At 41.9% G+C, this 15,328-nt stretch overlaps 1 pseudogene; it reads left to right on the top strand.

The window, feature by feature from the left end:
* Positions 1-6,949: 6,949 nt before the first annotated feature.
* Positions 6,950-7,897, top strand: LOC119435098 (H/ACA ribonucleoprotein complex subunit 2-like protein; annotated as a pseudogene).
* The last annotated feature ends 7,431 nt before the right edge of the window (positions 7,898-15,328 follow it).

The raw sequence follows: 15,328 nt of genomic DNA, 5'->3' as shown, positions 1-15,328 counted from the left end.
GTAACTGCCCTCCCTTCTACTTTCATGACTATGTGTGTATATTGCCACGTGCCTTTTGGGCTTAGCAGCTGATTCTTGAGTGACGGTCACTATCACGCTTGAGCACTAGCCTCAATAAATCTCTGTCTTACCGCATGCTCTTTATGTGGCTACCAGCATCAGGCACCACCCGTGACAATATACACATGTAGTATAGATTGGTAGTGCAGTGTCACCCCCGAGGAAAGTGGCAAATGAAGGTTGAATTTATTGTTATATAGAGGTACTAAAAGAAAGGCCAGGGGTTCAGTAAACCCCTAAGGAGGGTGCGGAAAACAATATAGACTGAAAATGTTGCCAAAACATTTTGCACAGGTAGATGAGCAGATAATTAATTGGTTATTAAAATTGTCAAACAATATAAGTAATGTCATTTCAAATGCCACAAGCAAAGGGGATTGCTAAAATACAAATTAGGCAGTTCTTCCAGTGTATATGTCTAAGCCTGCAATCTATAGTTATAAATCACTTGAATATGCCAGCATCACACGAGACGTGCACACAGCAGCTAATATAAATCAACTAGACTAAGTGCAACATTTAGCTGATTGCTTTATATAATACTTTTAAACGTCAAGCCTCCATTTTCTATGCTGGCATTGGCCAAATTGAGTGTTTGTAGAAGATAAAAAACTGCCCGACTAAAATTCATTGTTTATATTTCACAAAATTAGGCTTTCATCCAAAAGATCTAGAGACAACTAGTGCACCCCGTTGTACACAGTCAGTTTTACTTAAAATAGCCAATTGCAATTTCATGCCTCACAATTTTGCCTTTCTCAATTCCACCATTTAAGTTCATAAATTCATGATTTGACGCTCTCGTTTTTAGTGTATAAATTTTTATGTTGTACTATGTGTGTTTCTGTAAACCATTGTATACCCAGTAGAGCACTGCACGGCCGATTTTTTCAGCCCGAGCCCGGCCCGGGCCCGTTTTTACGTTGGGCAGCCCCCGCCCGAGCCCGATCAAAACTTTTATGGCGAGACCCGGGCCCGGGCCGGCCCGGAATAATCTACGTTACCCGCCCGGCCGCCACCCCTTACCTTAGGCCCGAGACCGAAAATACGTTTTTCAAAGTTGAGACGCCCGGAATAACTCGCTGCACGTTACATGCACACCACCAGAAGCCCGAGCCCGGCCCGGGCGCGTCAAAAACCCGAGCCTGGGTCAAAAAGCACACACCATGCCCGAGCCCGTGAAAAAACTGCTCTACCCGGCCCGGCCCACGGCCGGGCCCGGGCTTTCGGGTAAGCCCGTGCAGTGCTCTAATACCCACCATTCTGCTTGAACCCCAGTCGATCGCAGTATTGAATAAATAAAATATATTCCATTGAGGCAAGGAACTTCACCACACTACACACACCCTCACCCAGACACAACCTTGCCAGAAGTTGTGCAATATTCAGAGTGTCCTATATGAAACAGTTACATAGTGCAAAGTTAGTTCCTAGGTTGCAATAAAGCTGCATAATTGTGAAATTCAGACAGTGCATCTTGTTAAATGTGTAGAAGTTATTTGAGGAACCTATGGACCAAGCCTTACAAAATCTAGCTTCTAGTGTAGCCATTGTTTCTGCCATGCTAACTGCAATTTTCGTTACTTAAGACAAATATACTTTTACCTCATGTTCTCTATTGTAACTTCACAATTCAGCAGTAGCACATAATAAGAACAAGACAGTTCATGCTATTTTAAGGTCCCTTTTAACAGTTGTACTAATGCTCTTTCTGAACTTAAGCTGTTTCACACTGTGCAATTTTTCATTTTCGCATTTGCAACGTCGCAGTGGCAAATGTGCCATTGGCCCCACATGTATGTGATTTTTTATGTTCAGAGGAGCTGAACTTCCCACCAAAATTGGACATGTGGCGTGGACAAAGAACCAATAACAATGCAGATGGGCGCGCATATCGCTCTGGTCTGTGTACTTATTTTTGTTTTCATTGAATAGGAAGTTCGAACATGAGAAGTATTTCACGAAATAGTTTCAAGTTTGCTTTACTTTGTTTTCACCGAAGCAGACTAAATAATTGCATCAACAATTCAGACTTCCACTAGGTGCTCACAAATGCAAAATCCAGTCGCCGCAATTGGTGCATGTGAAATGGAAATGGAAAAGTCTAATGCGTGGAAATTACTGTGTTGAACAATGCAATGCAATATTAGTCCCCTATGAACAAGAAGAGGCCTTCGTCCTGCCGTGGACATAAATATAGCGATGATGATGATGGAACAAGCTTTAGTAACCTTTTGGACAGTTACACTACCACAATAAATTATGGCATATTATGCACTTTACACCTCAATTTTTAAATCAACAATGCTGAATATTGTGCCTCTCTGTCCGTTTTGTTGTATTGATATTTTCCATAATGCTCCGTATCTATTATTTGATGCCACCTATGTGTAATTTTAACATACTATCACATTCAAACCTTGTGAATGTACTTATCCCTCTGCATTTTCATTACTTATACACTGATTTTGCATCTATCTACCACATTTTCCTCAGCTGCTGTATTTGCTCCTGACCTGTATGCTGGCACATGGGCCTTCACCAGGGGAATTCATCACCAGGGGAATTCAAGCAATGCTTGTTAATAAATGAATAATGATCTTAATGCAACAAAGGAATACAAATAACTGCACGGTAGTATGCTCTTCATATTCCCACTCAGTGAAAGTAGGAGGAGGTACTACCTCTTAGGATCCAACTGATATAATGAACAAAGTAAGCTTAACATAATACACCCCACAGAGTCAATTTTGTCAGCACCAGTTAGTGAACTGCTTCAATTAGTGCTCTAACCAAGTTATGTACTTGCTGTTCTGCAAGGTGCACACAATGTTAACTTGCACTACAGCAATAGGGAGTAGTAGCCGATATGCTGAAATGTTTCATCTATTCTCAATAAATGTAGCCTTTGAACATAGTATCTATTTGCATATACATGCTCAGAGATTACATACGGCCTCTCTGCATGTGTGTATACCCTTGTGTGCGTGAATAGTTGAAACAATGCAAATAACTAGAGAGAGTGTATTAAGAAAATATGGATATGGGACACACCACTTAACTGTTTCGTTACCACATCAATAGAAATTGATAAATTTGATTGACAATTTTTGCAACCAGTGTTAAACATTTCGATTGGAATTCTTACGTAGCAGCATCATGCACCATCCAGAGATGACGACTGAACTTTAACTATTTGTCAGATTAACAATTTTAGCAGATTAGAGAGTCTAGAAAAATAAAACTTTCATTGGAGGTATTATCAAAACTAGCTAGCCATTCTTCAATAAAATGACACGAAATTTGCACTTTGATTGACTCCGCAACATAATTTTTAAATGACAGCAGCAGTGAAGAAAAAGAAGCTTCTTGGGTTGTAAATTTACCAATCCGACATATAGGCCATTTTAACAACGCCTCAAACAATGGTAAATAAATGCTCGTGAGTGCAAGTTATTCTGATAATTGTGTTTAAGTAATATCAAGTGCAACTTGATTCCCCCCCGTGGGCTGCTTTTATCCATCAGCATTTCGACAGTGTTTGCACAAATATTTATGAGCAATCCTTTTTGTCGTGTGCTGTTTCATTCACACAAGAGCACGCAGTCAATTTCAGACCGACCTTTGACTGAAGCTAGCCTAGCTGTCTAATGCCTTACATTCTGGCAGCCGCCTGTAGAAGTGCCCTTATTCATTACTGTACAATATTGTGCAATACTCCACATTACTCTATAGCACTGTACAGGAACTGAAGGATGTGGAGACTCCCGCGCCAATTGAATACATACTAGAGCAAATTGCTTGCACAGAAAAGCTGATTGAACACAATATATGCATATGAAGAGGCTTCTGTATGTTTCCTGAACTGACAGCCATTGCTTCCGATCCTAAAGAATGCAGTAAAAACAAACCAGGTGCCTGCTGCAATGAATAAAAACAAATTCTTTCTTTACAAAAAAAAAAAAACTTACCCATTTTCACATTTGCGAAGCTACTGTTTTCTTGCATAATATGGGCATCATACTGGGCGTCAATACTATCGCTGTTATTGACGCTAACAAATCTCCATAGCTTTTTCGCGTGATCTGACTTACAAAAGTTGGGAACTAGGAACCAGGTGCACATTTGGTATATTTCAAATGTTTTTACTCTGAGTACCAATATTAAATATAGCAAATTCTTTGAAGTTTCACATATTAAATATAGCAATTCTTTGAAGTTCACATAGGAATTCTCAAAATTGTCCAAGCAATTATTACTGCTATAATTTCCTTCAACACACCAGTGATCAGGCTATTTTTATGCATAGTATGATGCAACTAACGTCTTGAAATAAAATGTAAAGACATGAAAAAGCACCGAAAATGAACACATTTCTAGAGGTAGCGAAAAAGTTAAGGAATTTTGTTACACTGCAAAAAAAAAAAAAAACAATTGGAGTGAAAACTGGAAAGTTTTCATTTACTAAAGTAGATACAAGAAATGTTAAACAAAAAAACTGCTACAGATGGACAAGTGAATAAGAGCATGTTACTGAGTTTGACATGCAAGTACCCCCACAACTCCAGCAATCCCGAGAATCAAATGTAGGAAATTATTCCCACGTAATAGAAGTTAAAAGTAAACCAACAACGTTCTGTACATCTTTTTTCACACTTTACACAGTATGATAATATATGCTGTTAGCAAAACAGATGCTAATGTAAGCTTCTGCAAACTGCTCACAATTAAAATTGTCAAGCATCTATTCAAAAAGGAAAATAAAACCAAACTTCCACTCAGAACACAGGTTATACAGACCAGTCAACCAACAATCACAAGATGCATGAGCCCAAAAACAGCTCTGAAATATGTAGAAAGCCGGCAGCAAATGACAAGCATTGCCCTACAAGCTCACACAGAATTGACCATGGACACCAACGTCAAGAATCTCAACATTTTCAAACATCTAGAGTTTTAGTGAACACAAGCATCTAAAGTTTTAGTAAACATCAGAAGCTGCACTAAACCCTGGGTGAAGTTGTCACACCGATTCGAGGTACATGTTCGATCAAATCTGTACTAAGCTGAGATTATCAGTAATTCGCTACAGACATTGAACACAAGCACGAATGTGTTCAATATCTGTGTTGTTTCGTTTCAATACATAATTACAAACATGTGAATCAATTCATGCCCGATCGCTAATAACATTAACAATACATTTGGCCGACATTTGTTTCTATCGTCAGTATATTAGCCCAGCAATGAAACCGGTGACGCTTTCCCGTTACGCCAGCTATGTCATGCTTGAAGATTGGTAATAGGCTAACAGCAACTTGAATGTGAGTGAAGCGTTCAAATTGAACATCACAAAAAAAAAAAAAAATACTGCTGGTTATACGGCACCCTGTGTAGAAAGTTAACATTCATTGGATACTGTCTGCACACCACAAGTGAAAGTACTGCATTATGTCGTTACAACTAAGCTAGAGCTCTCAGATTAGGCCTTAATGAACACGTCGGAACACAGCCGCGTGGCCAGCAGACAGAAGCGACGATTGGGCGAAGTAAAGCCTGAGAGGTCATCCAAGGTTTGGCTCGTAAATATTAACCTTGACTAAGTGAGCTGTTATGCCCTCACCTCTACGCAACACACAGGCACAAGACGATGAAAAGCAAACGGTGATGCTTGTTTTCAGACGTGAGCTTGGGCGCTGACAGGGCTAGCTGATGGTAGTACTTGGGAGCGCTCGCCGAATCGCACGTGTTTTTCCCCAGTCGAGTAGCACCAAGTACTGACGCCCAACATCCAACAAAGGCGTGGAGTGCGATCCCACTGCTTAGCATGTGTAATGAGACGGCAGTTAAAGTAATGACGGCAAAATCCCACCCTCAGCAATCCTAAACTGTGCGTACACCCGCTTTTCGACAAGCCTCACCATACAGCTATCACGTGATTCACAGCGCGCACCAGCACTGCAAGCAATTAAGGGCAGTCAAATCTTCACGTGCAACCACTGCAGGCTTGACAGGTAAGCAGACTATTTTTACTTAAAAATTCGCCACTTACCGAGGATTCCTGGACGAAAGTGCTTCACCTCAGTTCTCCACGGCGTGCCGCCATATTGACTTATCAAGTGTTGGTTCCTATTGAGAGCGTAAGTGCTTGCACGATTCTCCCTTTTCCGCTTCGTGGGATTGTAGAACTTGTCTGCACCACCTGTCAGTTCGTTCTGTCCGTTGACGCTTTTCTTCACCTCTGTAACGCTTCCTGCAGCACTGTTAATGGGAATATAGTCAGGAGCACGGAGATTCGAGTTGTTGAGATCCATCGTTTCTAAGCCTTGCTGCGTTTCCCAGATGGAGTTCCACAGTCGCAGAGACGGCCCGTGATGTTCAGGCTGATACCAGCCAATACTAGGATCCATCCACTGGACCAAACACACAGTGCGTACAGAGATGCCACCCCGTGCTTCTCGAACACTGATTGCTACGAGAAGAGCGAGGGAGGGAGCGTTTTTTTAAAAAAAGGGGGAACTGCAGCGGGGGTCCACCGAAGTGCACAGATAGCCGACACGACCGATACACACGCCGTTTAGAAAGGCAAGAAAGGCAAGCAGGCAAGCCCCCTAGAACGGCGCATGCGTGCGAACGTGCATTCAAGGTACATGCGCAAACTATTCAATGTCGCACGTATTCGCGTTATAAAACAATGTTTCGCAAATTAAAATACATTAAATTCCTCCTTAATAATAAAACTTTCCAGCTGTTCTAATTTATTAGGAGTTTTAGTTGGCCGAATTTTTGTTTATGGACGTCAACATTGAGGTCTACAAATAATCCTACCTCTATCCGGTTTCTTGCACCTCCCCATGAAAACGTAGTTCCTCAACAAAAGTTAGTTATTTTACAACCCCTCAGGTAACGTCGAAAGTGAAGTTTGCCGTTTATATGCACATTGATTACGACATACCTGTTATATTATACTATGCGCCTTCATCTATTTCGCTGTCGGGTGCGGACATGAATGCTCACGTGGTGGACTAGCGGTGGAAGCGACGGCGAGACGGCGACCACTACTGTTTGTTTCTCCGGCAACGTGGTTGAGCGAGTTGAGTAGACCAAGGCCTGAGTTTCACGTGCGTTAAGCCGATCTGCGCCGTTCTTGAAAATGCCGAAAATCAAGAGGGAGCGAACAGACAGCACCCACGACGAGGACCAATCCACTATGCATGTGTCGAAGAAAGCCAAGAAGATAAAAGTAGAAGATGGTGCTGCTGTGGAAGACGGCATGGACGATTCCGCACTTGCCACGAAAATGGTGGGCTGGATTCTTTGACTTATGAAGAAAAGTTGGCTTTCGTCAACCCTATTGCAAAGCCCATGGCCTCGAAAAAGTTCACAAAGAAGTATTCAAGTTACTTAAAAAGGCTTCGAAGCATAAAGGTATCTTTATGCTGGAATTAAAGAAGTGCAAGCCAAGATTCGCAGGGGCGACATTGGTATGGTGGTGTTGGCGGGAGATGTACAACCAGTCGACATATGCAGCCACATTCCCGCCGTTTGTGAAGAGAAGGGCTTGCCGTACATCTGGACGCCATCACGACGTGATCTGGCTGCTGCGATTGGAAAGAAGAGAATGGTGATGTTATGTGGTCAAAGAACACGACGACTACAAGGAGCTGATGGCGGAATGTGCTCAGGTGATTGAGAAGGAGTACACTATGGTGTAGAATGAGTTACGAGATCTTCGGGACACACACAAGAACTTTTTGTTCACTGCATCTACATTTTGTGCGCTTCTCCCAGGAATCTGATTGCGCTGGCTGCCGCTACTGGCCTTGTATTGTCCTTGCTGTATCATGATGTATGATGTTGAGTTTCTATGTTACATTTCGATGTATTCACTTTGTCGTCATGCATGAAACGTTGGTTGCGGTGTAGTCGCCATGTCTTTATTAATGTAGCACCTGCTTGCCTGCCAGCCAGCATCTTAAAGGCAGTGGTGCCGACCGTAACTAGTGCCTACAATTTCCTGAAATTCGCAGACATGCACAGTCATTCTCCACATTACTGAACACTTAAAACCAGTTTGTGTTTTCTGTGAAATTATGGATTGGTCAGCGTATGCAGTCTACTAATTGCTGTTGTGTGTTACCTGTACATAAAGCACCCAGAATAAACCTTGAAAATTTCGGTACAGTAACTTCTCATGTGTTCTTATTGCCAGGCTTAATGAATGTTTTTTTTTTATATGTGTAGACATTGTTTCTGTAATTGTGCAATCTGTAAAGGTAACAGTAAAGGTAATAACAGCAATTGCCAATTGGCCCAAACTGAGAATCTTGTAATACAGCAAACGAGTTCTTCGGAAACCTGTATAGGTTTTGTTTGTAGCTTCGTGCAATTGTAGGTGGACAACGATACAAAAATACTTGGATGTCTTGCATTCTACTGTGTCCAGCTCAAAATGAATTTATAAAGATTACTCTGAACTGGCACTTCACTGTGACATTAAGCTTGTGTTAAATAACTTATGTATTTAAACTCAGTTTCAGTATTTTCTACTTTTCACAAAAGCTATTATAGCTACATGTTACTCAAAAGCTTCAACAAAATCATTTGGGCATTTCTATGCATACTTCCACAAAACTATCCTCAGTATAAAGTCATTCTTCACATACAAAATTAACAAAGCAAATTACATAATTTAAGCTATACATAGGAGAAATTGGTGCTACCAAATGGCCCAATATTCAGATTAGTAATTTGTGAATTTATACTTCAATTTTTCAGCATTCAAGTGTGAACGTTGACCTCCAAGCTAATAGATACCTATCACTGGGTGAACATTTTGAGCTAACTTGAAACTGAATGCTAATATTGAATATACTAACGAAACCGTCACTTTCTGCGGCTTTTCCAAACCCAATTCTTTGACAAGCTTGCTTCAAATGAAAACCTTAAAAGCATGCCGAATAGATATGCACACCATTATCATAAAACTTTGCAACATTTTTTTTGTCGTGGCCTTAAAAAAAAAAAACTGGACTAAGCTGCCACATCGGAGATAGCGTAATGAGGCACTTTTATGCTATTTGTATGTAACTCATTCCACAGTTAGAAATAAGTATTACATTTGAACCACCATTTTAAATTTGCTCTCCATTGTGACTTATGTCAGGATAGTGTGGCGATTCAAAAAAATAAAATGTTTCTATTGCTGCAGAAGAGTTTGAACATAATCAAGCAGATATCATTCTCTGTACATTGTATGAAGTGCTGGAGTACTGTAAAAATGGTTATGCAGACCTCAAGAAAGATATGAAAATACTAATGTGTGCTCTCAAACTGGCTTCCTCAAACCGACATAGCAAGTTTCCTTGGGGGGGGGGGGGGGGGGGGGAACTGTTTTCACTACTGTCACAGCCTTTGTTACTTCTTGCCATCAGAGATAGGGCATAGGCATTTTACACTTGAAAAATAATGATACTTTATGTACAAGTATTTACAGGCAATTATGTACAGGTGAACATTTGGTCTAATGCATAAAACTCAGCATAACTGAAGGTGCAGAGCACCACTCCTACATCCAGAAAACTTGTGAGGGGTTGGAAACACTTAAAACCTTGGTCAGTCCTTCCAAACCACCTCACAACAACAGGGCAATAGCCTGATTGGGTTAACTGGGATCTGACATGCACAGAATCACTTCTTCTCTCTGCACATTGTCCAGAACACTGCCAGAAAAAGAAAGGGACTGGAACAACATATGGGGTAAAATGTTGCCACTTGTGCCAGACCATTTCTGTGACCTTCCAAGACGAATTATTCTATTGACTATATTACGAGTCCTTACCGATACCCATGCAATATATGGTTTCCTGAAACATGCATAGGCAAAGTGGTAATGGGCATTGGACAATGTGGAGCCTCCGAATGCAAGGATCATTCATTCAAATTGAGTGCGTAAATGGCGTCAGAGTGAACATCTCCATTGACCAATACAGCGCGACATGGAAGGGTCCGGTGACAATGGCCACACCACATTCCAACAGAGTCCGTTCCATGAAAGCTGCCCAATTGTGTGTTGGTACTAGAAGTGGCAATTGTTTTTGCTCCTCCACAGCTTAGCTGTTTTCAACTTCCATGCCTTGCTTCGCATCCTTTACAAAAATTGACCGCCCTTCCACTAGTGAAGAGTGGTGCAAGCGAAGCTTGTGTTGACCTCATGTTTATTGAACATCGGAAACTTCACCGGCCAATTTTGTGAAAATGAGCAAGTAGCCTTGTGATCACTACGGTACTGCAAGGTGTTTGGTCATCTCTATGTCACACATACATTTTATAGTAATGGTTACGTTCACATGAAGGCTCATAGCCCGTAAACGTGACCTTCCCATTACGACGACAGAAGAGAAGTGAAAATCTATGCTGGAATGATATAAGCGGCAACAGAGCTAGCTGCAGAAGAAGATCGCACGAGCCATTGCTGATAATAGTTTCTGCGTTATTATCACCGGCGCAGGCTAGCATATACAAGCTTCGCTTCAATATCACTACAACTCTGTCAGGTACCGTGGTTCAATGACGGATGGGGAAAGACCAACCCGTCAATCAGAGTCCAAGCGAGTTCAGTTTATTTTGCCGACTTCTGCCAGCAACATGCGAGATAACAAAGCACACGTGTCGAACCGTTCTGTGAACTGAAATGAAACTGGAACGAAGTTGGAGTACATTGGACAAGAACTGAACAGGCACTTCTTTCAGTTCAACACCCTTTAGACAAAAAGAGTTCATGGGAGAGAAAACAATGCTAGTGACAAACAATAATACCTCAGTAAGCGTGACGAATTTGGTGATGTGTTAATAGGTCGTGTATGTGTGTGTGTGTACCAGGGAGGGGATGGTTTGGTGCTCACATAGGTAGTGAGCTTGTTTGTTATAAATGCGTAAGCATTTCTATGCCTACCCAACGAAGAAACCCGTCCGTCTGTCTCTCCGTCCATCACATAAGATGATTGCTTTCAAGATGGGGCCCACAGCAGCGAACGAATTGACCTTCGTGCTGCCTCTCGCTTCAACATGAACTAAGCGGCATCCTCATCACGGATTGCTTTCAAGATAGGGTTCGCGCGTCTCACTTCAACGCGAACTAAGCGGCGAAAACACAGCGTACACGAAGCTATCAGCACTCGCTGCACTCTGTCCCATCGTAGATCACTTTCAGGATAAAGCCCACGCGACTCCACCATACGCAGCCGCCGCCGGAGTTCGGTTGATCAGGGTTCAGAATTCTAACTTTGATTCAAAGGACATAAGCTCTTTGTTCACATGTCCTCACTCAAGTTTCTGGATCAAATGAACACTTGTGAATTATCACTCAGATTCGTTAGGGATCACCTAGATTCAGCTTCACATTTAGTTCGACGCGGGTGGATAAAGTGCTAAAGAGCGATAACAGCATACAATGATCGGTATGTCATCAGCACACCTGGCGCCACCTGCAGTAGTTTGCTTGTGTCAACAATTCACCTTGCATCATCGTCTGCAGCAGTTCATGTCACCGCAGCGCTATCGTTTATACTGGTCAGATCAAGTTCATAACATTGATAATGACACCGAGCTGCGTGGAGATAAACAAGTAGCACAATGCTTACGCATACTTAGACAACTCCCAGTGGAGTTTCTGCGTGAATTGAACAATTTTTTCTACCTTTTCCAACAAAGTACATGGGTGCAATAGATATGCAAGTGAAAGCAAGTGAGTGGTGCATCCTGGAGAAGTGTGCTCAGAAACATTTGCACTGCATAGGCGTAGGTACCGAACAGAATACAAAGTTTTTAGCTCAAGTACACTTCACAAGAGCTTGGCTACCCAAATGACCACCGACAGCTTGTCTTCAAACTTTCATTCAAAGGACATAAGCACTTTGTTCATATGTCCTCACTCAAGCTTACTCAGACTCAGATTCGTTAGGGATCACCTAGATTCAGCTTCACATTTAGTCTCAAACTCAAAAAAACATGTCACTTTGGTGCCCTATCCTGTCCCCCATTGGTTTTCCTTCTTTTCCTCGCGCCACAATTCATTTGTTTAGTCACTTGTGTGATACAGACTCGCCAACTCATTCAGAGTCCCAGACTCAAAAAGCTCCAATTCACATGGTCTCACCAAGTTCACATCCCCTCGCAGCTATCTAGACTCACTCAGACTCGCACACACTTAAATACACTGAGGGAATGGGGCACATTTATATTCAGACTAAGTAGGTGTCAGTGTGAGGAAGTACGCATGGCTGTGGGCAAGCGTGAGTCATTGCTGAAAACATGGACGAGTGCCGTTCAGTATAAATGAACATAATGAATATCAGTGAGTGTGAGTAAACATGATTACGAGTACTTGCGAGTCTGAGCACACGAGTGTGCAAATGAGTGCGTGTGAGTAGACACGAGTGTGAACACGACTTTGAAGCAAGCTATAATTTTGCTCTGAATCAGTAAGCCTTTTAGTGAGCTGGTGATTCATACAAGGTATAAACCGGTGAGTTTGAATGAGGTGAGTAACTGACTGATTCAATTAGTTTGAATGGAGTCTGAGCCCATGACTCCATAGGACTGAAAAAAAACAAAATTTTCATGTGTAAGCAAGCATTGTCAATAAAACCCCCAGCAGATAGACAATGCCTGCTTACACATGAAGATTCTTTTCAGTTTTATGAATCCTACTTCTTGGAATAACCAGCAGCAATACAGAAAGTTTACCTTGGAATGCCCAAATGAGGAAACAAGAAACGAAATATAATGGAAAGGTGAGCCAGCTGGTGAGTCATGTAAGAAAACAGCGGGAAAATGTATCCTTTCCTTTCTACCGTTTTTCGTGCTGTTCATTACAAATGAAATAGATTTCATACTCTGTGCTAACCAGAGCATTGTACAAGACGAAGTTTAGGTAGGGTAGAGGGCAGTGATCACTAGTTAGTGAAGTCCAGAATAGCCCTAAATTTGAAGAGGGAAAGAGAAAAATTATGGAGAAATAGGCCAACTTAGTAGCAGTCAAGGGAAAAACAGATGAATTCATGCTAGTGCTCGCGAAGAACTATGAAGCTTTTGAACGGAGGACAAAGATAGCCTAGAAATAATGAATGAGACCCTGATTAAAAATTTCAGATGCTACATTCAAAGTTAGAGGTAAGACAGCAAACAGGTAAGCTGTCTCAATAACAAAGGACCTAATAAAGAAACGACAGGTCATGAAATTATTTAACTCCAGAGATCAGATCAAATTGGCTGAACTGACAAAGCAAATCAACAACAGGGAAATAAGTGTCATTCAAAATCATAATGCTGGAATATTGAGGAAACAGTAAAAAAGATGGAAAGCATGAAATCCCCAAGAAAAACATTTGGCATTGGAAGGAACAAAAAACAAGCTGGGCAAACTCATAAGCAATTCGATATAATAAGGTCTGCAGAGGAATTCTATTTTGAACTGTACAGCGAGTACCCAAAACAGTCATGTGACCATTATTGGACGTAGTGGCGAACACAAAACAGAAGTTCCATGTGTAACTACGGGTGAGGTTAGAAAGACTTTGCATGATATGTCCAAGAGAAAAGTGGCAGGAGAAAATGGAAAAAACAGTCAATTTGATAAAAGATGAAGAGGATATTGTACTAGGAAAGCTTGCAATCCATTATGCCTCGTGACTTCAAGTGCACCAGAAACTTGGAAAATTGCAAACATTGTATTAATCTAAAAGATGGGAGACATTAAAAATTGAACTATAGGGCTAATCATTAGTTTGCTTTCAATATTGTACAAGATATTCATCAAGGTACCATGAATATCTTGTCACGACTCTGTGATCTTTTCATGTGATCCTTTGCTAACATAGTATTGGCAATGTGGTTAAAAGTGGTTCTTTAAGAAATAAGCTCAATAGCTGGCACTTGTCACGTCTTTGTCACTGTATTTTGTACTTTATTCACAGAAACAGCATGTTATATCCGATTGCTACCTCTACAAATTTGGGATGATAAAGATAATACACATAGCAAAACACAAAACAATGCTGTTACATACATATAATTGCAAATGCTGAAACTTTAATTGCTGCTGAATTAAGTCTTCATCTCTCTGCTCTGCTGAATGAAAGATTCTGAATGGTCAATGTCTTCATGGAGACTTCTTGGCAAGGTCTGCACGACACCCGCCGTGGTTGCTCAGTGGCTACGGTGTTGGGCTGCTGAGCACGAGGTCGCGGGATCGAATCCCGGCCACGGCGGCCACATTTAGATGGGGGCGAAATGCGAAAACACCGTGTACTTAGATTTAGGTGCACGTTAAAGAACTCCAGGTGGTCCAAATTTCCGGAGTCCCCCACTACGGTGTGCCTCATAATCAGAACTGGTTTTGGCACGTAAAATCCATAATTTAAGGTCTGCACGACACTTCATTCAACATGCATTAAGAAGGTGTTTAAGTAGTAGTGTATAACAAACTTTGAAACTTTCTTCACTCTGCATACTGTGATGAAACAAAAGCATATGTTATTCTATGCCTTCTCAGATGAGTCAAACAATATGGCTGCTTTAGCATGCTACAGTGCTAAATCTCAAAGTCGCAAAGTGGGCTTGTTTCATGACAAACATGCATTTATTTATTTCATGCTGCACAACTCAAAAGGATGACTGATTAAAAAGCTTGCACTAGGCCGCACAAAGCTCAAGACACAGCGAAGCTGGCCGATTGATATCGAGCAGCTAGCCTCCAACGCGTTCGGCGTCGGCAAGCAGCAGCGTTCTTGGCACTGTGCCAGCCTTGGTTAGCCTGCCTACGTTTGTGGTATGCCAGGAACGCTGTCGCTCGTAGGCACCGACGCATCCAGTGCTAGTCACGGGAAATGTCGCCAACATGTTCGGCATCGGCAAGTGAGAGCGTTCTTGGCACTGTACCAAACTTGGTTAGCCTGCCTGCGTTTGCAGCATGCCAGGAGTGCTGTCGCTCGCAGGCGCCGATGCGTCCAGCGCTAGTCACGCGAAATGTCGCGAAAGGGAAGGTACCTCCTAAAATTATCGCTAAATACCTTCCTACATGCGTAGTTAAGTAAAACCAAGTTAAGATCTAGCAGCAACCAGTTCATACCTAGCAGTAGTCCAGTAAGCTTCGCTATGCCTAAGCTTTGCGCAACCGAATGCAAACTTGCCTGTTTTTTTTTTTTCTTCTCCTGGCTCAGCGCGCCGCGGAGAGAAGAGAGGCAGGGGTCGGGAAGGCAGGAACCTG

Source organism: Dermacentor silvarum, unplaced genomic scaffold (assembly GCF_013339745.2).
Source record: "Dermacentor silvarum isolate Dsil-2018 unplaced genomic scaffold, BIME_Dsil_1.4 Seq446, whole genome shotgun sequence".
Lineage (NCBI taxonomy): Eukaryota > Metazoa > Arthropoda > Arachnida > Ixodida > Ixodidae > Dermacentor > Dermacentor silvarum.
This window is presented reverse-complemented; position numbering and strand designations above follow the sequence as displayed.